We start from the raw sequence: 24,619 nt of genomic DNA, 5'->3' as shown, positions 1-24,619 counted from the left end.
AGCAGTGCCATGAACAGAAGTAGGGGAGTTGGAAGAGGGAGCTATTTGGGGGAATAGGCAATGAATTCAATTTTAGACCTGTCGTTTGAGACATGATTGGGTGGCTCTTATGAGGTTGCAAGTTTATTGTGAAAATCAAGAAAGTTTTACTGAATTAAATGTGTGATAAACATACAAATAATAGGATTGCGATATATGCACATGCCACTTTGTGTGTGGACTGAGCATTGAGTCTGAACACTGTAAATTCTAGGCATCTCATTTTGGCTTTGACACTGGCTTCTATAGTTGTTTCAACAATAAGATGGTGATAATACCATTGTTACAGGGATGCTGTGGGGAATAACAAATTGATAGCAGAAGCATTTTTAAACTAATAGTTTTTGAAGTAATAGTTTTTCTTACATGAGCACGAGTGTAAAATCAGCAATTTTATTACTTGTGCTGCTGTAGAGAGGGAGAAGCTTTAGCTTTTAGATTGATTCTATGGGACACCATACTGCAGGTTGTACATTTCCATGTGCAGCCAGCACCTGGGGAGAGGGAGGTACACCCCAATACTCTTGAAAACTCCACAATGGAGGTATTGCATTGTGGCAAACATAAACTTGTCCTTGATTTCAGGGCATTCTGTTATCTCACCCCCATCCCTGCCTATGCATTCTTATCTTTTACTACTTCCTTAAATAGCATGACTCAACAATTCCACCAGGAAGTCCCCTTATAGGCCCACCACAAACAGTTTCTTTTATCAAGTTTTAAGTTTTTTAAAAATCGCCATAAAACTTTGTGTGGAAGAGCTGTTCTGGGAGGGTGGCTATATTTATTCTGAAGCGTGGGCTCTCCTCTCCTCTCCCCCTTCACAGCTCTATCACATGACCTGAAAGTAAGCCCACTGTTTTGGTCAGTCTGGTGTTTGGGATGCTCTCTGAGAACCTTTGCTCACAAGCTCACACTGTCCCCTCCCTTAGAATGTCGTGGTATGTGGTGTGGTATAGTGAAAATGGCACTGGGAGTTGGGAGACCTGGGTTCCCCCAGGTGACTGGGACAAATTTCTTCACCACTGAGTTTTTTCTTCTTCTTCTTCTTCTTTTGCATTTGTAAATACGAGAGCTTTCAAACAAAAGGCCATTGGAGTTCTTTTCAAAATGAATTTTAGGCAGAAGCTTAATGTTAAAAGGTAAGAGTGGAGCTGTTCTGATTGAGATGGGCACACGGGCAGTGAAAGCATCCTCCCTCTACTCTCCACAGTGACCCTTAGGGCCCTTCCACAGGATCCTTAGGACTCCTGCTGGGTGCACTGTTTGAACACAGTTATCCTTATTTATCATACGGGACCTATCTGTCCTTTAGTCTATCTCCACAAATAGCTGATCTCTCAAGCCTGTGCTTCTGTCCTACTTTGTCTGAATTTAGCACTTAATTTGTGTTCATTTAGCTAATTCAGCACTTCATTATACACAGTCTTATTTTTTTCTCTGATTGAGTTATATAAGTAAATCTTGTCTCCTTAGAGCCTTGAGAGCAGGAACACACTGCTAGGGACAGAGTAGACATTTAGCAAATGATGCTTGATTGATTAAATTAGGGGTTCTCAATCTTTGCTGGGATAAGACTTGTCCATGGAATTTCTGCAGCATGCAGAGGCCCAGACCTTACCACCTGAGTTTCTAATAAAAGTAGAGGTCTGGCCATCCATAGTTTTAAAAAGTTTGTAAAAAATGATTCAGTAGCATTGAATGATTGCTTGTTGCATTTCAAGATTATTGCTTACAGTATCTTGAACTGGGTTCTCAATGTACCGTAAAGGCTTCATAGTAGAAAGACAGACAGAGAACTAGGAAACTTGGATCCTTATTCTGTTTGTAGCATTATCTAGCTTTATGATGTTGAACAAATCACTTAACTTTTCTGGCCCATAGGTTTCTAAATTGACAAATTATGTTTTATTTTCATACTTTGTTTTTCTTTTTAAGCTGTGGCGTTCTTCAAAACATGTTTTTGGGTGAAAACCCGTAAACACAACAGATACTTTGAGTAGCTTGGCTTCCATCTGAATACCATTTTAATAGACATATTAAGAATACAGAACATGATAGGCTTGATCCTAACTCAGCAGCAGAGCTAAAACATATGGGGAGTCTGAAAAGGTAGTATTTAGATTTTAAACTTGAAACATCTTACTAGAATATGAATGAATAAGGACAGTAAGCTAATCAGGAACTGTAATATGCGAGCATGAACTGGATTATAATTAACCAACCTGACTGGTCCTTCTGCATTCATTTAATTCAGTAAATATAGAGCTTTCTTCTATTCCTTGCCATGCACCCAGCACTGGAGAAAGAGTAGTGAATAAGACAGATACTGTCTCTGTCCTCTCAGAGCTTACAGCATGTTGGGCAAGTCATACATTAAATAACACTGTTCATAGTTAATTGAGTAAAATATGGGAGATTCACAATACTCTGAATAAGATAGGGACATAAGCGTAAGATAGGGACACCTAATCTGGACAAAAGGATTTAGGAAGGGCGTCTGAGGAAGCAGTGTTTACACTGAGACATGAAGGGTGACTGAAAGTTAACAATTCAAGTCTGGGTGTAGGAAGTGGGGTTGAAAATGTTGCAAAGGGAGCAACATATACATAATTCTTGAAACAGTGAAAATGCAGCACTTTCAAGGAACTGAAGTTCGGCCTGGCTGGTCCAGGAAGAGTAAGATTTAGCTGAAGAGCTGAAGATGATTTCCAAATTATGAGGCTATTTTCATGATCTTTGTCCTTTTTTAGTGGCCAAATACCCAGGCAAAATTTGTGGAAGAGATTCCATAACTTCTAACAAATGTATTAATTTCTAGTGATAACAATAATAAATAATGTTTACCAAGTCTTTGTGCCAGTTACTAAGCTTTACACGCATTTTCATATTAATCTTCACAGTGACCCCATGAAGTGTGTACAGGTGTCACCCTCTTCATCTTTCAGGTGAGAAAACTAGCGTAAAGAGGCTAAGTGGTACACCTAGGTCTCTGACCTATTAGCTATAGCTGTATGCAATTAAGAGCATTACTATGCTCTTAACCTTTAACTTCTGCTTCCAGTCAAGTTGAATGATGAACTATTTAGCAGCTGTTTCTGAGTTTATCCTTAGTGCTCTTATGCAGTTCCCAGTTCCAGATTGTGTGGTCTAGAATCAGTGGTGCACTCATCTCTATCTTGCAGTTTGGGGAGATGGACAATTGATTAGCAGATCTAATGTTAACCTAGCTTTCAGACATATCGAGTTGTTGATTATAAAAATATTTTGAAGCTGTTTGTATATAGATTGCTGATTCTGGTAATCCATAAATCCTGAACATTTTGGAATTATATTTTAAACTGAAGCTACTTGCCGATGTTAACATCCAGATAATTTTCATTTGGGGCATCATTTATTTTTTTTGTTGTTGGCTAGATAGGAAATTAGGACGTGTGTAAAATATTTTAATGTTTCTCAAACGAGTTGTGACTTAAAATTGATATACTGGCAAGTACTGGGGATTTACTACTCCCCTTCCCCCCACCAAGCTGTAATTAAGCCAGCTTTCAGTTGAAGAAACATGACAGTTGATTATTGTTTCTGATAAGTTAGTCATTTAATGGTATTGGTATTCCCTATCATATATACCCTGTTTAATCCTTCCCCATATCACCCTGTTTATTGTTACAGTGTTTGTGTCTGAAACACACGGTTGTTGTGTGTTGTGTGTTACGGTGCAGAGGTACTCCCCTCTGAGTGCTTCTTCATGCAGTCAGCCAAGAAGGCTTTTTTGGCAGACTGTAATATATATTAACTCATATGCCAATCACTGTTAGTTAGGAAGGAATTGGTGAAAATCCTCTGATGTTATGAGAGACATTGTAAACATCACAAAAGCCTGAGAAGACAAATTAACAATTTTATGGGTATTCCTGGAAGAAATGGTGTGATTTCAGAGGATTAGACTGTAGTGTCAGAGCCATTGCCAGTTCCATGATGCTGGAATCACATCTTAATAGTTCCGTCCTGATATAAGACCCAGTATGGTGCTGGTTCAGTGATTGAACGCCTTTCCTGGATGTGCTCCTGTGCGTGTGCAGACCCACGTACCCTAATTAGATGCACAGTGCATCCACATCCATGCTCATACCCCAGGTGTGCCTGCGCCTCTCATGTATGTGTACATAATTTAAAAAGGAGGGACTTCCCTGGTGGTGCAGTGGTTTAGAATCCCCCTGCCAATGCAGGGGACAGGGGTTTGAGCCCTGGCCCAGGAAGATCCCACCTGCCGCGGGGCAACTAAGCCCGTGCACCAGAACTCTGTGCTCCAGAGCCCACGAGCCATAACTACTGAGCCCATGCACCACAACTACTGAAGCCCGCACGCCTAGAGCCCATGCTCTGCAACAAGAGAAGCCACTGCAATGAGAAGCCTGCACACCGCAACGAAGAGTAGCCCCCGCTCACCGCAACTGGAGAAAGCCCGCGTGCAGCAACAAAGACCCAACACAGCCATAAATAAATAAATAAATAAATAGATTAAAAAAAAAAAAAAAAGGAGTCACTGTACATCCTACTTTTTTTTTAAACATGGTTTCCTATTCTTTAATGTTTACCCAGGTAAATAAACAATCCTTTTTATTTGCTAGGTACCTCCTCTGCGTAATTTCAAGGCTAACCTTTTTTTTTTTTAAGATCTTTGAACTTTATTTAGTTGAGTGACTTCTAGTGGCATAAATAACAAACGATAACCTGATCGTTGAATTATTACTCACAGTGGCCGTAGCTGATCAAGGTTGAGTCGTCTTAGGTTAGTCAAAGAGGCCCAGTGAATTCAGTGGAGGGGCAATTTTCACCTTGTCTTATAAAACTGGAAAATATTGACATGTCTGCAGGTTTCAGTTCTTCAAAAACTAACCTAACCTGCCTTTTTACCTAATAATTTTTCACAAATATCCTTCCACATCTTACCTTATCCTTTTTAATGGTTACACATTATTTTATTGTATTGGTAGACCAACCTATTTACTTATTCTTTTTTGGTGTATGTTAGATTTTTTCCATAGTTGTAGATACAGTGTTTTTTTTTTTTTTTTAAGATAAATCCTTAGGAATAGAATTGTAGCATAAAAAAATTACACACTTAAAAATTTTGTACATGTTGTCAGACTGCCCTTGAGAGAGGTACCATTCTATATTTTTATCTATCCTACATATTTTATGTACAGTATTTAATAGTATCAATTTCCCTGCAGTGTCTCTTTTAAATTTTTGATATGTTGATAGATGAAACACTGTTGTAATTTTCATATTTTTGCTATAAGTCGAACATCTTATTACATTTTTCTTTTTCTGTATATTTTTCAAATGTAATGTAAAACTGATTTACTTATTTTTTATATTATAGGAAATTTTATTATGCATTATCACTTTTTTTTTAAACATCTTTATTGGAGTATAATTGCTTTACAATGGTGTGTTAGTTTCTGCTTTATAAAAAAGTAAATCAGCTATACATACACATATATCCCCATATCTCTTCCTTCTTGCGTCTCCCTCCCTCCCACCCCTCTAGGTGGTCACAAAGCACCGAGCTGATCTCCCTGTGCTATGCGGCTGCTTCCCACTAGCTATCTATTTTACATTTGGTAATATATATATGTCCATTCCACTCTCTCCGCCCCCAGCTTATCCTTCCCCCTCCCCGTGTCCTCAAGTCCATTCTCTACATCTGCATCTTTATTCCTGTCCTGCCCCTAGGTTCTCCATAACCTTTTTTTTTTTTTTTTTTAAGATTCCATATATATGTATTAGCATACAGTATTTGTTTTTCTCTTTCTGACTTACTTCACTCTGTATGACAGTCTCTTAAGTCCATCCACCTCACTATAAATAACTCAGTTTCGTTTCTTTTTATGGCTAATATTCCATTGTATATGTGTGCCACATCTTCTTTATCATTCATCTGTCGATGGACACTTAGGTTGCTTCCATGTCCTGGCTATTGTAATTAGAGCTGCAATGAACATTGTGGTACATTACTCTTTTCGAATCATGGTTTTCTCAGGGTATATGCCCAGTAGTGGGATTGCTGGGTTGTATGGTAGTTTGATTTTTAGTTTTTTAAGGAACCTCCGTACGGTTCTCCATAGTGGCTGTATCAATATACATTCCCACCAACAGTGCAGGAGGGTTCCCTTTTCTACACACCCTCTCCAGCATCTATTGTTTCTAGATTTTTTGATGATGGCCATTCTGACTGGTGTGAGGTGATACCTCGTAGTTTTGATTTGCATTTCTCTAATGATTAATGATAAAACAGTGATTTCTCTCTCTTGTTGTATTACACTAGTTCTGGCCCTTTCATGAAAATGTGTAACTTCTTAAATATTCTCTTTCCATGAGTACGCCCCCCCCCCAATTAATTCCCATACTTCTTTTGAATAGCAGTTTAGGGATGAGAATAGAGCTGGGGTCTACCCTGGGAACACTTAAACATTCCCTCAGCCTCCCCCATGTCCTCCAAACATGCACAGTCTGAGTTAGATACCTCTCCTCTGTTTCTGTAGATCCTATTCTGGCATCTAAGTTACTACTTTTAATTATGGGTTAACTTGTTTCTCTTTTTTGTAATAGCTTAAACTCTGTGCCTCAGGGACTACATTTCATCCCTGACACTTAACACATGCTTGCTATGTATTTGATACTCAACAAATATTTACTGAATGATTTTTTTGATTCTCAGATTTTTTTTCTAGCAATATACCTTTAATAGCAGAGGAGAATGAACTTGTATCCTGAGAGCCTGGGAAAAACTGTGGTGGCCCATATAATTTAAAATTATTAACTATGAGTTCTTTATTCTCTTTCGTTATGTATTGGTGATTGTTTTATATATCAAATATTTTAAATTATTCAGCTTTTCAGTAAAATTTACTTTCCAGGAAGACAAGCATGTTTAGCCTATGGCTTTAAGTACTCTACCAGAGATCCTTGGCAAATCAGTCTCCTGATAGAGGAAGCACATATGAAGTGAAAAGAGCATCAGCTCTGGAACCAGACAGACTTGGGTTTGAATCCTGGCTTTGCCGCCTACTGGCTGTGGGCCACGGGGCTAGTTATTTAGCCTCTTTGTAGTACTTTACAGAATAATCTATTTCATTTAACAAGTTTATTCATAGTAGATGTTTATGGAATGCCTACAGTTTGCAAGGCATTGTACTGTTTGTCAAGTTTGTGCTTGTAACAATCATACTGCTTGCCTTCATGCAGCATCCAGCGTGCCAGAGTTCTCTTGCATGTGACAGTTAGCGTTTACCCTCCTTCCCCTGGAGCTGTTGCTGATTCCCCATCCACTTATCAGTGCTTCAGCAACAACCAAATCTTACTTATCTGGAACCAACTGGTTTGCAGACTAACCATAGTTTATAAGAAATAGTGCATTTTTGAAAGAATGAGAAATGATCAGCAAAAACATGTACATATATTCTATGTGATCTCTCATTGACCCCTGCCAGGTAACCGTAAGTGCTAGATGTATGTACCCCCTTGGTAGTCAGATGCTTTACTGGCAGCTGTCTATTAGCTGTTCATTCATAGAGGGGATAGTTGCAGGTCATCTGTGGCGCTGTGGTCCTGGAGAGCAGAGCCATGCCTTGCCTTTGCACAAAAATGTTTCTTTTAACAGAAGGGAATTAGAGTGAGCCTAATTTTTTACTCTGCCTGCTCTTAAGACATTTTAATTTTTAATCAGATATTTGGGAGGACAGGGGTGAAGAAGGAATGGAAAGATAATGCGGATTGGGAAGTCTAGGAATTTATTCACTACCTACGAACTTGGAACTGACAGGACTTAAAATCATTTCAGTGCTGGATTGAACTGGTGTCTAACCTCCCAGCAAGCTTGGAGTTTTCTGGGGTGTGAGGAACAGGGTATTTCAGGAAGCTGACAATGAGGAGGAAGGTAATTTAACTTCCGAGTGGAGATGGCTCAACAATGTTATGTGTGAACCCCAGTTGACATACAGCAGTGACATCATTGTAGAGTCCCTTGGTTGCTAGGAAAGATGACAGTGACCTTGAAGGAAAGAGGCTATCTAGCAAAAACATGATCTTGGCATGTTGTGGAGTTTAAACACCTGCCTAGATTATGCCAGGTAATTGGAAAGCTGAGAGGTCAGTAGACTCAGATTGTTGCCATGCATAGGGTTTTTCCTAATATTTGGGGGTGGGGAGGAAGAGCTCAGATAAGAAACGGGTTATAATAACAGTCTGTTTGTTTTTCCAGGTGTACCCTTTTGGCCATTATCAAGTAATTTTTATGTTTTCTTTATCAATTGTGACTGTTTTATTTTTACTGTTTTGAGTGATACCTGTGGAATAATAAATATTTCCAAATATTGTATGTAACTTTAACCATACAATAAGTTCAAGTTTACACAAAGTCATTTTTAACTACATTGATCTAATTTCTATAAATAAAAAAATTATTTGGGATGTTCTCTGATCTTTCTTCTGTTTCCCTTCTTAATTTCCCTTTCCGGTTTCCCCATGTTAATTGAGAGTTGACTGGTTTTTATTTTTTAAATCTGTGTATCATACTCTCAGAATCCTTCATCTCCCTTGACTTCTCGTGTGATTTTGTTTTCTGATCCATTAAATTTAAAAAGAACATTTTCCTTATGATGCATTAATGCAAACTTTATCCATTTGTTACATTTTGTCCACCCCAAAATTTAAGGTGGTTTGTAGAGATTCATAAACTATAGCAAGAAATGCAAAATAAAAATATAAAATAAAATCAAAATTCTAATATAAAAATCTAATGTTTGCTTTCAGTGGGGCACAAATATTTCTCTAAGCTTCATTGTAGATGGTACAAAAAAACAAACCCAGGCAATTTATGTTCATAACATTTGAAAGCAAACAAACCTTTGTTTTAAAAAAGCAGAACTCCTGACACTAAGATCAGAAGGAAGTGGCTCCTCAGAGACCTTATAAACAGGACCCCATGTAATGGAATGAACAGTGGCCTTACAGTAGTCCTACTATGCATGCACCAACAAACTTCATAAGGCCCCTCTGTAGGCCAGATGCATCATCGTTAATAAAGACACTTAACGTGGTGGGGAGATGAGGAGGATTCAAAACAGAGTGTGGCTTAAAAGGGGAAGAGATTTTGGAATAATTAGAAGCATGGAGATGTTGCATATCCTTTAGGCAGTCTTCCATAAATATTCTTTCTCTCAACTTTGTATAGATTATAAGCTCTGTGAGGACAGGAAGTTTATCTGTTTTGTTCACATTAGTACAGAGTTAAGGGCACAGTGTAGGTTATTAAGTCTTTTCAGAATACATATGCACTGGGTTTGAAATTATATTTGTTGGTGCTTATCATTGAAGTTAGATGATCTTGTTCAGGGAGATGGCTACTCAGGCAGCACCTCAAAGGGTAATACCACATGGGCACGCTCATTGGCGGCCTGGTTGTCAGTAACTTGATTTCATTACCATACTTACAGGTAATTGAGTTCAATAGAACTGACTCTTGCTAACCAAATACAGAATAGAGAGAAATAGAAACAGTGCCTGTTTGTGTTAACCTATAAATCTATTATGAGAAATATAATTGCGAAGTGGACCAGAATTCTTGGCCATTCAGCAGTACCTTGTCTCACTTTAAGAGAAGCCAAATTGTAATCAGAAGAGTTGCTTTTAATGACTCTTTTTTGGTCAAGGCCAAAGAAATTAATTAAATATGCTAATGGTTAGGACGTACCTTCTCTGCTGGTTAGGATGTATTTTGCCCTGAACAGTGCTGGGCACGTCCTGAAAAATTTTTGTTTTCTAGGCTTCCCATTTCTATTTTTAATTGTTTGCCATTGACAGAAAGAGAACACTAGGTTAAACAGACTACTTAAAAGCTGTTTTTAAATAAGGGGGAAAGGTTGAAATTTGATATTTGTATTGTTTGTGGATCTAAACTCCCTGCGGTGTTCTTGTTTGCCATGCTGTTAAGGCATAGTTAACTGCCAGTTATAATAAATGTTGCTTATCTTGTATAGTTTTCACTACTTTGCCAGAGTAAAAGAGCCTATCTAAAAGTGCTGTCCATAGGAAACAATTCAGGTGGTAATTTTAGTGCATACTACAGGTGTACATACACAAAGTAAGCTGTGATGACTTAACGGTTATATTTTGGCATTGTAGTCACAGTTGAGACTCTCATCCCCTGCCCCCTTTTTTATTTTAATTCTGGCAGGTGCTGGGAATGCTCAAAGCAGAATACATAGCTCCTTGAACAACAACAGGCTTTGAAAAGTGATCACTTTAATGCAGACATGGAAGTTTCCTGTCAGCATTAAACCGGAGTTTAGGAGCCTGGAGTGATGGAAATTGACATTAGGTAGAGTGACCAGGTGGTATTAGGACAGTTGGTTGTCCATTTGAAAAAAAAAAAATGTGTGTCAGGGTCATACCTTATACCATACACAAAAATGAATTCTGGAGAGATTAAAGATTTGAATGTTCAAAGAAAAACTCAGAAAAGTACTAAGACAAAAGTGGAATTTTTATTTAGTTTTAGGCATGGAAAAGCTTTTTGACACGGCGTACAACTCAGATGCCATACAAGGGAAAGATTGATAGGTTTAACTATGTAAAGTATTTAAGGTTCTTCCTGCCAAAAGCCTCTACAAATATAATTAAGTTATATGGGAGAAATATTAGTAGCCTATAAGAATGATAGAGTTAATTTTTCTTAGTTTATTAAGTATCATTAGACATCAATAACAAATGACAGGCACCCCAATAGGAAAATGGTCAAAGTATATGAATAGGCAATTCACTGAGAATAAGAATATAAATATATGAACCCTGATTAAGAGCCTCAGCTATAAAGACAGAACCTTCTTCAAGGCGGAAATATAAAAAACTAAAGGATGAATTGGAAAATGTGTGCTTTGGTAGGGTAGTGAGGAAATTAACGTTAGGGAAAAGGATAGAGTTGAATACTGGCCATGATTTAGAGGTAATTTAGGAGTGTTTATATACATATACCTGTACACACACACACATATATATGTAATATTTGGTAATTTTATTGCTTTAAAGGAGGAAAATATATTTAAAATCATGAAATAGTTAAGTAGAGAAGGGATTCCTGCCATTCCTGATTTAATATGTAGGACAGCAGATAAATGATTTGTTTATGCCTTGGGTAAGCTTGTGTAGTAATTGTTAATTTGTTCCAAGATAAGTGTCTCAAGGATAATTGAAAGTCAGTTATTAACTCACTTTTTCTCGTGCTTTTGCACAAACATCTTTAACAAATGTTCCCAGAGTCCTGATGAAGGTTCTTTTTTGCAGTGGTTTAAAGTCCTTCCCCAGAGTTCTTCAACATTATGTTTATGGGACTATCCATTCTGATTCAGAACTCAACTTCTGGAACTCTTGCATTAGGGACTCCTTGTTTTGTAATGAAATTGTCACCCAGGAGATAGCAGTTAACCTCTCCTCCTTCTTTCCTGTTTTACTTATCTGCCTCATTGGCCAGTGTAAAGCAATAACCTTAGCAGAACGATATCTTCCATTATAACTCATTTGCCTTCTTACAGGCATGTCTCCAAATGGTCTACAGAATCCTTCTAGTGGCAGGTGAAATAACTAAATATTGTATTTAAAAAGAAGGAATCAGAAATCTCCTTGCTTCTAGCTACTGCTGGGCAGTAAACACAGTGAGGTCAGCAAAAAGTTACTTGAGCACATGAAGTGATGCTGTTAAAAGAATTTGAAAGCAAAATTTGCTATGGATAAATAAGTTGACAGCAAGGTTTGTTGTGTGAGCTGAAAAATTAACAGACAACCTCAGTTGGCAGTATTAGCTTAAGATAGAATGGTTCTGGGTAGTATAAAATAACAAGTTACCAAATTTGGTTTTGTCCCATGTGCCAGGCACTGTGCTGAGTGTTTTACATGAATTATCTAATTTAATCCTCACCTCAACTATGATACTATGATATAGGTATTGTTGAATCTCTGTTTTGTAGATGTGGAAACTAAGGTACAAGAAAGTTACGTAATTTTCCGAAGTTAACATCATTAGAAAGTGGTGGACTTTGTTTAAAATAATTTAAGGGTATTGATTCCAGTTTTTAGCTAACATTAATTGACTTCTCTGGTTGGTTAAGGAAGGTATTTTTAGCAGAAATTCTTTGTTATTGTCAATCGCTTTTCTTCAGGTTTCTGGAAACAAAGTTATATGTTGGGTGGCAAAATAATTTTAGAGATAGTTATGTGTTTGAGTGCTTCTTGCTCCTTTCCACTTTTATAAAGCATTGTGGACATTAATTTTGTATGAATTAAGAAGCATAGTTTTAATGCTTTTTGGTTTTGGAGTTGAGGTATCAATTGAGTTTTCAGCCTACCTAGTGACAGTCAAAATAAATGCCATGAATGAAACTTTCAGCACTCTGAACAGTGATATAAAAGTAAAATAGGACGTGGATACCTTTGGAAAGTGTGTGTGTGTGTGTGTGTGTGTACCAGTTTTCTGTTCTGGACCTCATGGAAGAGCTGCTTGCCCTTGTGATGATGCTGAAAGACTGTTAACGCTGGTATTTGAAAAATAGATGAAAAGCTGCTGGTGTAAGAAGCCAAATCACAGAAGATTCCAAGACCAGCTTTCTCATAGTAAAGGGTAACTTTACTTAGTTACCCTTTGTGTAAAATCAACCCAAATCAGGAGGCACAACTTAATTTATATGGACCCAAGTTTTCATATTTGGAATTGTTACTTGTTTTTACTAGCAAAGTAACAGAAGGTACAAAACCTTTAGGAGTTTGTGCTAATTGTAATTGTTTTGTTGTGAAACGATACTTCAGACATAGTAATATATTTATGATGGCCGCTTTTGCATAGGGTAAATATTATATCTGTACATTATAGACAAAATTCAGAAAACTATATCATACATATTAATATGCAAACATATGGGCATATTCTCTTTCTCTCTTAGTCCTTAGTCTCTCAAAATGAATTCTATCTTTATTTGACTCAGTCGAATTTTGAGGCGGTGTCACTTAGTTGAGACCGGATCTCTGTTCTTTAGTGCCACTGTGTAACAGATGTTCACCTGCGTCTATTTCCAGCTCTGTTTTACATTTTAACTGGGGCTCTATCGCATGGTAATTAAGAATAGTAGCCCAGGAATCTGACAAATTGGTTTGAATACATGACCAATAACTTTCTTCCTTCAGCAAATTTCATTGCTTACTATATACTAGGCATTATTTTAGGCACTGAAGAAAACCTAGACTCTGAGAAATGATCTGTAAATATTCTTCCTCACATAGCTGTGTTTAGAATTAAATGAGATAATGTACATAGATTGCTGAGCACTTTGCCTGGAAAATGGAATCCACAATTTTTTTTCCCTACCCTGGGAAATGTAAAAATTTTATATGTTATTTCTTATTATTTTTAAATCTTTTGATGACTTGGAACCCTCATAGTAGAAAAGCAAGTATGAACAAGTGCTAACATTTTTAATGTGTCATACAAATTTACAAACATAGAAAGCAAATGATTATCCACATTTGAAAAGGCTCCTTTGATTTTAAAATATTGTCAGTAGATAAGCAGTAAATTGTGGAAGCCTAAATAATTTATTCATATCAAACAAAACAGCAAAATGAACACGATGTTTAATGTTACCTGTAATTTTTATTCTTTGCAAAGTAGATTTTGCTTAATTTTTCTCTTAAGTTCTCCATCTCAGGTAATCATTAGACTTTGGGGTCCTTGAGGGTTTTGAAGAAGCCAAGTTTTATTAATTTTAGTACCTCATTTTAGCACAGTATTTAGCTCATAGAAGATATTGAGTAAATATTTATTAAACCATTTTCTTGAATTAAATTCATTTCAGGATTGGCGGTCTTCAGTTTAACATGTCCCGTGTGTTAGCATCCTGCTCACTACCACAAGCATACTGGTAGGCCTAGTAAAAGATACGGATGTTAGCAGCTCTTACACAGAACTGTTTCTTCTTTTGCTCTCTTACCTGTATCTGCCCTTCATAACTGACCCAGAGTAGAGTCTTCCTGTGTCTTCCCATGTTCTTCTACTCATCCTGGCTCTGAGAATCCTGAGCACTGGACATCTGAGATAGCAAAAGGTCCTCCCTGTATAAGGCTTGCTGAATTGAAGGCTGGAACAATATGAGAATATAAGCTCTGGAGCTTTGGGATTGGGAATACATCTTAGGTTAGAGGATACCATGAAAAGGAAAAGGAAGAGTTTTTGTGGGTCAGGAATTTGGGCATGTCTTAGCTGGGTCCTCTGCTTCATTCTCTCAAAAGGCCATAGTCAAGGTGTTGGCCAGAACCATAATCTCATCTGAAGATTCAGCGGGGGAATGACCAGCTTCCCAGGTCACTCACATGGCTGTTGGCTAGGTTCAATTCCTTACTGGCAGTCGGACTGAGGGCCTTGGCTCCTTCCAGGCAATTGGCTGGAGGCTGCCCTCAGTTACTTACCATGTGGGTTTCTCCAGCTTGCTTCATCAGAGCAAGCACACAAGAAGAGCTAGAGAGTGCTGGCAGGAAAAGAGTGTTAGAAATCACAGCCTTTGTAACCTAATCACAGTAGGAATCGCATCCTTTTTGTAATATTCTATTTCTTACAAGCAGATCTCTTGGTTCAGCCCACACTCAAGGGGAGAGAACTACACAGGGCACGAATACCAAGAGTTGGGGATTGTTTGGGGTCATCCTAAAAATTTGCCTACTACAGGGCCTTCAATAATTTTTAAGAGTGTAAAGGGGCCCTGAGATTAAAAAAAAAAAGAAAATTAGAGAACTGCTAATCTAGATATACATTAAATTGGTGGAATATGTGTGGGAAGTAATACTGTCCTTAAAAAAGGTATTCTTTAGAGTAATATCTTGGGCCTGGGAAGTGAAAATGAAATGAGGAGAAACCTCTCCTTTTCGTGGACCTCACTTTCTGAAGAGAGGGATCTTAGTATTATTTATTACCTAGCTATTTTTTAGCAACATCTTTTAGGAAGTAACACAAACATGATAGGAAGAAATATCAAATGTTAGAAAAACTAAAAAGTCTCTGAAGCATATCATAGCTGTCATGAGAACACAAAGCACAGTTTTGTTCATAGTCATTGAAACTCCATGACATTAGTAGGAAGAAAGAATGCACTGACATCAGATACTTAGGGTATTTGATTGAGAGATGGAAGAGTAGCATCTAACTAATATTTGCATTATTCTATACGATATAAGAAGCCAGAATGCTTGATTTCTTGTCCAAATTTTGAAGTTTCCACTATCGTTTTTGCCACTGTCTACTTCTGTGACGTTAATCTCTTTGGGCTAAAATTTCTACGTCTGTAAAATGGAGCCATGGATTAGATGAAGACGGTTCTATCTGTTTTCACAATTTTTTAAGATGGCCTGGGTTGGGGTGGGAAGAAAATGAATGACCAAATCTGTGATAAGTGATGACTTCAGGCAGAATTTCAGAAGTAAGTATATGAAGTTTCTTAATGTCATTTCTGCCATCCTTTACCTTTTCCTATTACGTCTCTTTCCTCTCATATAGAACCCACTCATATAAAGATACTGACGTTATTAATTTTGCTACAATATTTATTTAAGCGTTTTATAACATAGGATTATCCGATGTTGATCACAGGTCTTTGTGTCCAATATGCTTTAGCTTTAATGTCTATAGTTAAGAGAAATCTGGGAGAGAAGAATAGGAACATATTCTTTTTTTTTTTAATTGGGGTATAGTTGTTTTACAATGTTGTGTTAATTTCTACTGTACAGCAAAGTGAAGTAGAGTTCCCTGTGCTATACAGCAGGTTCTTATTAGTTACCTATTTTATACATGTTAATGTATATATGTCAATCTCAATCTCCCAATTCACCCCCCCCCCCACTCCCCACCCCCTGCTTTCCCCCCTTGGTGTCCAAACATATTCTTGCAAAGCAAAAACAAAACAAAACTTATTTTTGGAGGATCTTTGTATATGTGTTACCCTTTAGGAAGCTCTAGAACTCGACTCTAAAAGTGATGGAGGGCTTCCCTGGTGGCGCAGTGGTTAAGAATCTGCCTGCCAATGCAGGGGACACAGGTTCGAGCCCTGGTCTGGGAAGATCCCACATGCCGCGGAGCAACTAAGCCCGTGCGCCACAGCTACTGAGCTTGAGCTCTAGATACCGCGAGCCACAATTACTGAGCCCGTGTGCCACAACTACTGAAGCCCGTGTGCCTAGAGCCCGTGCTCCGCAACAGGAGAAGCCACTGCACGAGAAGCCCGCACACTGCAACAAAGAGTAGTCTCCGCTCGCCACAACCAGAGAAAAGCCTGCGCGCAGCAACGAAGACCCAATGCAGCCAAAAATAAAATAAATTAATTAAAAAAATAAAAGTGAAGGAATTTGGGGTAACAATTTTTTTAAATGGTTGTTAAAATGTTTCAGATAAATTCCAGTATGGCTAAAGGCCATTCAGTGACCCAAATATTTTCTAAAAAATGGGATAAGATTTTATTTTAAAATTGTTTATATCAACTCATTCAGTCTGAACTATATTTTTCATACCCATTTATGGCAAGATAAAATATTTTTTGAGAGTCTAAGTTTATTTCTTCTTGCAAGTATAAAAGCAAGCAAGGTGATTGAGAAGAATGTTGATGTCGGCTAAACCATATTGTTAATATCCAAGATTCACATATAAAAATAAAGGAATTTGAGAAATTGTAAATAAGCTTGTCTCAATTTGATCAAGCCTTCAATGCTAGAGATTTGTCAAGATAAAAATGGAAGATTAGAAGAAACAGTAATTGCAGATAGCAGTATAGTAGTAATTTGGGAAATGACTGTAATACTAAGTTTCATGTGCCAAAATTATGTTTAGTGAATTATTTTCTTGTATTTTTGAAATGTAAGGTAGAAATGCAATTGCAACAAATAAGCCCTTCTGTCATTTATTGCTGTTGAGATTGTTGTCCTTAAGTCACTTTGTATCTTTTTATGAAGATCCAGCTAAGAAATATCTTTTAGATCCTAAATACCTGAAAAAAGTTTTGCTTTTCTTGTGGAATTGAATGCTGCTGTCCCCTGACCTTGACCCTCCCAAAGCAGAGTTCAGAACATTTTCTTCTTTGCTTTTAGCTGCTAGGAATTTTAGTGCCAAATTATACTTCAGTTTAATAACTTTACATATTTACATTCTAAATGTACACTTGCCTTATTCTTCTGCCCCTTCTTAATTTCCTTATTTCTATGTGTTTTATAATTATTTCTTCTTTACTTATAAAAAAATCTTTTATTGAATGAGATTGTTCTTATAACATTTTTAATAATAAAAAATTCTCAGCCTTACAGTTAATCAAAGAAATGCAAATTACAGTAACATTGAGAAACATTTTAAATCAAATTATAAGAAACGAAAATATGATTTTCGGTGCTGATTGACATGAATGCAGTGAATTGGGCACTATCATATCTATTGGTGGAAGTGTACATCTATACAACCTTTCTGTAAAGCCCTAAAACATCCATATCTTTTGATCTAGCGATGTAAGTTCTTGAGTACATCCTAAGGAAATTCCCTACATTTGGAAAAAGCTTAATGCACAAAGATGTTTATATCCCCTTTACTTAAAAAAGGTAAAATTTAGAAACAACCTAAATGGGATTAAGTAAACTATTAGGTATCTATCCACTTAATGGAAGGAGTAATAGCATTTTTTTTAAGTGTCTTTTTGGCTGCGGCATGCAGAACTTCCCTGACCAGGGATCAAACCTGCGCCCCCTTGCAGTGGAAGCGCAGAGCCTTAACCACTGGACTACCAGGGAAGTCCAGGAGTAAAACCATTTTTAAAAGCCTTCAAAATAAAACAATAATGTAGCTAGCTTTAATTGGCTATCTTACTGTGTGCCAGGACTGTTGTAAGCACTTTCTTTTTAATCTTCACAGCAACCTTATGAGGGTAGATATTTGTATTACCCCTGTTTTATAGACGAGGAAACAGGCTTGGGGAACTGAAATAACTTGTTGGAGATCATCCAGCTCCTAACTAAGTGGGATTTGTACAAACCCTAGAGTGTTACTTCTGTAACCTGCACTTAGAGCCACTTCCTGTGCTATCTCCCTAAGGAGAAGAGGTGTGGGGGGAGTGAAAATGTAAAATGTATTTGATGAAGAATGAAAGAATACATAGAAGGTAATTTCTGTGATTGTGATACCTGGAAGGCATTTAAAATCCTAAGACTCTCCTTCATTTAGAGAGGAGTTAAGTTACTTGACCCAAGGTCTTATAGTTGAAAGGAGATTCCAGATTTTAGATTTCCAAGTAAAATGTGTTTGCTTTTGTATAGTGGCTTTTTAAAAATTGTGATTTAGTGATTTCTGTTATCTCCTAGCACTATTTGGAAGACAGGAAGACCGTGTCTTTAATTTTTCCTTTGCTTTTATGTTGATAATTTTTTCTGCCAGAGTTTTGTCTGTTTCTCATAGGCTAATAAAAGTGAGGTGTTGTAGATTTAAATTGATTAGTTTATAACTTTAGTTGCCATAAAAATAAAAGGAAGTTGATGACTGTATGATCAGTCATCAGTTTAATGCTAAATGTAATTTAGCATTAAATGTAATGCTAAATGTAATTTTGTAAGTAAATCAGGTTATAGACATTATTCAATTTTTATTTCCCCAAATTTTAAAATGAGTTTGGGTTAGTAAAGGACCCTTAAAAAAACAGTGCATATATTTTAATCTTTACCCAGATTTCCTTTTCTCTCCCCCAACTTTTCTTTCTTCCAGATCTCCTCTTCCTCTTTCTTTTTTGTTTCAAAATTTCTGAAAATTTTACATCCCCAATTGAATTTCATTTTGAGCTATATAGTACTTATTAGGCTTCTATCTTCTTAGCAGTTGGAACATTGAATTATTTATAAGTTCTTTTTTTCTGTCCATAATATAATGATCCATTATCCATGCTGTATCACACTGTTAACATTTGGGTAGGATTTCTGTTGTTGGTCAATAATGTAAGTAAAACATATCTTTATGACTTAGAAGAGAAAAAAAATAGCTTGGAATGATACATGTTTTACATACATATAATTGAAAAAATGTGCTTCAAAAAGTTAGCTTAAACTAAAAGTACATGTAGAATAATCACCAGTGAGGGGGAAGTATCAATTTCTGGTAATCCAATGACCTGTGGTTTGTGAAAAGACATGTGTAGTTGGAAGTTATATATTTTGCTTTACAGAATATATAGCAAACAGTTTTACTTCTTTTAACCCATTATCAGGTTTATTTTGGAGAGTTGTGTGAGTAATGTGCATATATACTGAATTTAGAAAACATTGCAAGAAATTTGTGTGTGGTAATTTCTTTGGTGTGGTAATTCCTTTGTGTGCAGTGCTTTTTAAGAACTCAGGGTAGTTAGGTGTTTTAACTTAAGTGTTTAACTGCAGCACGTTTATAAATGATAGGCATTAAGTTAGTAGATGAACTTGTATAAAACAATCATCTAAGGCTAAAGTGACTGATTTATTCATTTATTTAACATTTATTGTCTAATACCCATCAGGCACCATGTTATACTGATTTACATATATCACTTATTCTTAACCCCTGGACTTTAATCAGAAAGGATAGCCCCCATCCTGCAAGAACTCACAAATCAGTGGCAGGTTGTGGGGGAGGGGTGGGATGGGAACAGATGAGTCAACTGAAAGCTAATACTCTGTGATAAATGCTGTGAAGGTTGTAAAGCTGGTATGCTATGGAAGAATAGAAGAGATTCACTTAACCCAGTTATTTAGGGAGAGGGAAAGAGGAAGAGACTTTTCAAAGAAGACCAGAGCTGAAAGATAGTAGGTATTAGGTTGAGGGATATGGGGGCAAGGTCGGGGTGGGCAGGGGGAGCCCAGGACATTCTTTCTAGTACTAAGTGAACACAAGAGCATCTAAGTAGCGTTTTAAGTTTTTAGCCAGAATAATAGCTAACATCTAATATGGTGCTTGTTATATGCCAGTCACTATTCAAAGCACTTTGTATGTTCTGTGTATTCCTTTAATTCTCACAACAACCCTATCGTGTAGGTATTATGATTATCCCCATTTTACAGATGAGGCACAGAAAGATGAAATAACTTACTTAGGAAATAACATAACTAGGAAGTAGAAGAGCTGGGATTCAAATCCAGGCTATCTAACTTCAGAGTTTGGGATTTTACTAATGCAAGAAGTTAAACTCTGGGTTGCTTTGGAGATAAACCCTTTTCAGTTGTTATTTGTATTACTGAAGCAAATATATTATTTTCATAAAATTTGAATCAATGGATCCTATCCATTTCTCTGACTCTGTAGGAATGTTCAACATCCTTCATCTTCTCAACCCCTCCAAACTTTCCCTCCTTACCAGCCCTCTTAAACCTCAGCATGCTCTGACTTCTCCTTTGTTTCTGCTCCCTCTACATACCAGCCTTTTCTTTCCTCTTATCCCCAAGCTGCTTTGAACATAATGTAAAATGCTGAACTCCCTTCCTTTGCTACACACCTTTAATTCCCTCCTCAACCCATTGAAATCTGGGTTCTAAAGAGATATTTATGAGGAAATATTTATGAGGAAATTATGGGTTGTGGAGGATCAGCCTGTAGGGCTGTGCCTCCTATTGTTTTTATTTTTCCAGTAGTGCTTAGCTGCCCAAGGTATATGAGTGGAGAAGCTAGTCAGATGTATTTCTCCAGGCCTGGGGGCTTTGTTGGGATGTACAGCGGAAGGACAAGGAAACAAGGGAGTGGAACGTATTGACAAGAGAGTCATTAATGGACCCTGTGGTCTCAGTGGAATTAAGAAAGAAGTGAAGACAGGAGCGAATTGATGGCCTAGGGGAAAATGGATGGACAGGACAGGAGGTCTGGATGAGTCAGAGAATAGGTCTTTAATGAGAGTAAGGGAATGAGCGATCCGGGAGGAGTGGGGTTGTGTTGCGAGAATTTGAAGTATTAGAGGAGGAACAGTTCTGGGTGATGGTGGGGTTCCAGATCTGACCATTGGTGTGAGTGATGGAAGTAACAGTCATAAGTGTTGAGGAAGCTGATTCACGCAGGGTGAGGACGGACCTGTGTGTGCAGTGGAGCACTGTGATGAGCTGTGAAAGAATGAAGGCATAATTTGCAAGGTGCTCTTTGTTATCATCTTTGCCCCTCACTTGCTGCTGAATACTCATTAACAGGGGGTATGTTTACCTTTGTAGTTGACATGTTATTATTGTTTGCGTAGAATAATGCAAAGGCTTCAATGAAAAGGAGCACTGTATGATCAGGTTCTTGCATATGTCCTGTTTTTGGTATAATTCCGAGCATAACTACTTATGTTAGCAGTATTTTGACCTTATCTATCATTCTGGGCGATCTGTTCTGGCATTTTCTTTTGAGAAAATAAAAAAGAGAAAAGGATATCAGATGAAGAACAAATGGACAGACACTTAATTTTAGTTAAGGGTGTTTGAATTGTGCTGATAGTTTTGGGAATTGTCCACCATGGGTCGGATAGAAAGAAAGCAATAATCATGGCTTGGGAAATATTGTCTTCTTTTTGTTGTTCCTGTTTGTTTTAATTGTGTATGGTAAGAATGTGTGTAGGTGCTTCTCAGAATTTAAATTATTGTTTAAATGTTAGGTAAGAAGGGAAAAGGATGCTTAATAGTATTTTTATTCTTGAGGATGTCACCATAGGAACATGAGGGAAAAAATGTAATGTAATATTATTTGAGAGAATTAGTTTTTTGTTAGCATTCCCCCAAGAGGATACTACTTTGGGGCTGAACATTGATGCATATAAGTAACAAGGGTACAGTCTGTTGGTTTTCTATGAATTTAGGCATAGCTCTTCATTTAGTGGACTCTGGAAGCCTTCTTTGTATCAACAGAGTGGATCAAACTGACTCTAAAAAATGGTTTCCAGTAATCTCATCAACAGGGGAAATCTAAGGGCCTAGAATATATTAGAATACATACTTCAATATTCTGGTGTACTAGGGCATTATTTTAAAAATATATCATAATATCACCTTGTCTTCTTTATTGTAAGTTATTTTATTTCTTCAAATTTTCCTGATTATGTTCAGTTTAGGCTAGATTGAAAATGAATACACATATACAAACTTTATTTTGCTAGGGTTCTAAAAGCAAATTAATACATTATTTTAGTAATTTCAGAATTGTGTTCCTCAATAAATCAGTAAAGATTTAAGTAACAGCATTTCAGATAATAATAGTGAGATCTGTGTGTGTGCATGTGTTAGAGGTATTACAAGAAAATCTCATGAGCAGACTATGAAGTTTTTAGCTTTAAAACTAATCATGAGTTCATTTGTACCTAAATAAATTAGGGCCAGTATTTATCACTGTTTTGCTAAGTATGGAGAGAAGAGTTTGGAGACATAGTTTTCAATATATTAGTGGGGAGTTTTCATTTTGATTTTCTTTCATGTTTTCTCTATATTGGGTACTAGGAAAATGGCATTTTCCCACTAAAAGGTCATACCTCTTGGAAATTCTCCTGATTTGACGGCCAGGGTTTGTTGATCTGATCATAGGGTATGTTTCAGTAGGTTTTGTGCAAGGTGGGTGAAAACACTACATCATTTTTGTCATCAGCAAGTATGTCAGTATTGTAGGCTTCACAGTGGATAATGTAAACTAATTAAATTATCTGTATTTTATTAAGAATTATGAGAAAATAGATATGGTATAAGATAATATTAAATTTTTTTCTATTTCTTCTTTATATATTGGTTATTTGAATCAAATGTATTTCTTTTCTAAACGTTGGCAGTTTTCTCCGTGTTTTTGAATGTTTTCTTATCTTTTATCTCATAACATGATACTTCTACAAATGAAGGCCATGCTATTAGGATTATCTGAACAGACCTCTGTAGAGAGTATATTTAGAACCAACAGTCCAGGTTTCATGTCCTGTGTCTTTGCAAATGAAGAGAAGCACAGATGTTTGCAATTTCTTTGTAGAATATACCTACAAAACAGCAGTCCCCACTAATTCCTCCTTGAGAGACTTGTTTGGGGGATTCAATTGTGCTTTTCCAAAGTGCTGTCCAAACTTACTCCTGCATAGTTTTACATGTTGAAGAAGCCCATGCAAGAATCGCTAATATGAAGTGTTTAGGGGGACCTAAGATTCCCAAGTCTGTTTTCATTGTTAATTTTTTCTTGCTCTGAAGGGGAACCAGCACCATAACAAAATCCATTGTTGATAGTTTGAGAACACAAACCAGATTATTATCTATATTCTGTATAATTGTGTAATTAAGTTACAGCTTTTATTAGATGTGGATTTTTACTTTTTTGCAAACTCCAAACCAAAGGATGTTCATAACTGAGCCACAAGAGGGAAAATGAATTAAGGTTTTTCTGGCTAATAGAAAAGCTTTAAAAAATTCTTTTAAAATGTAACTAATTTGATAGTTTTTTTGCTCATAGCAAAGTCAAGTTAACATGGATGACTAGTTTATAGTTTTTAATGGGATGTATAATGGCACTAGAGAAAAAGTGTGTATCCGTCTAGGATGTCATTTCTAATATTTCTTATGCCAAAGACTGTGCTGGCTGGCATTTTACCAGGATCTTTGGGTATTGACTGATTTATGTATACATTTAATTCACATTTACATAATCTAATTGGGCTTTTGGGTTTTTAAAAAATGGCCTTGTTTAATTGCAGTACAGTGTTCTTTGCGATGCATATTTTAAAATGGGATGGCGCAAGGTGCACGTTATGATGAATTTACTCACGAAATACTTCTGAAACTTGGACAGACTTGATTATCAAGAGACAAGTTCAGTTAATGAGGCCAAAAGAGTTTCACTTCAAAGAAAAGCCTACAGTATTTTAAACAGTTTGAATTATTATTTTTCTATCTCTCGTCAGCCCAAGAGTTTGTACTTGAAGGTCAGAAGCAAAACTTCTAGCCTCTGTGAATTCTGTAATAACTTACTCTCTTGTACAACAAGATGTCATTTTTTTTCCATTATCATGTTTCATCCTTTTTTTTTCTAGTTTTTTTTGGGGAGGGGTGAAACTTGGAACTGTATTTAGTTAAGGATTTTTTTTTTTTTTCTCATTTGTAAAGGATTTTTTTACTTTAAAGAAATAAAGTTCTTCCTCTTAGATTTTTTTTTTCCTTTTTAACTTCGTGCTAGGTTTGCCTGTCTCACTGAGGAAAAGAATAGAAAATGTTCGCTGAGGGAAAGTTTTTTATGTCTTTGCTGTATTATTATTTTTTTTTTTCTGTTTGCTCCTTGCTTTTATAATACAACTAGAAAAAAGAAGGCAACTTCAGTAACACTCAGCCTCTAGCTGCATCTAGGAAGTTTTATCAGTTTGAATTTTGACGAGAATGTAGAACAGACTCTCTTGCTTGGTCGGGTCCCTGTGGCAAAATAGTTCAGGCTCCTGTGTAATATGGTGAATTAAATTGCTTCAGTGGGACTTTCAGGTTGTTTTAAAGCCTGTTCACACATTATTCAGGTTTTGAA

At 36.7% G+C, this 24,619-nt stretch overlaps 1 protein-coding gene across 5 annotated transcripts in view; it reads left to right on the top strand.

The window, feature by feature from the left end:
- Positions 1 to 24,619, top strand: part of POU2F1 (POU class 2 homeobox 1) — a 178,370-nt gene that overhangs the window by 8,604 nt on the left and 145,147 nt on the right. The window lies entirely within an intron of this gene.

Source organism: Balaenoptera borealis (assembly GCF_965194805.1).
Source record: "Balaenoptera borealis genome assembly, chromosome: 1".
Lineage (NCBI taxonomy): Eukaryota > Metazoa > Chordata > Mammalia > Artiodactyla > Balaenopteridae > Balaenoptera > Balaenoptera borealis.
This window is presented reverse-complemented; position numbering and strand designations above follow the sequence as displayed.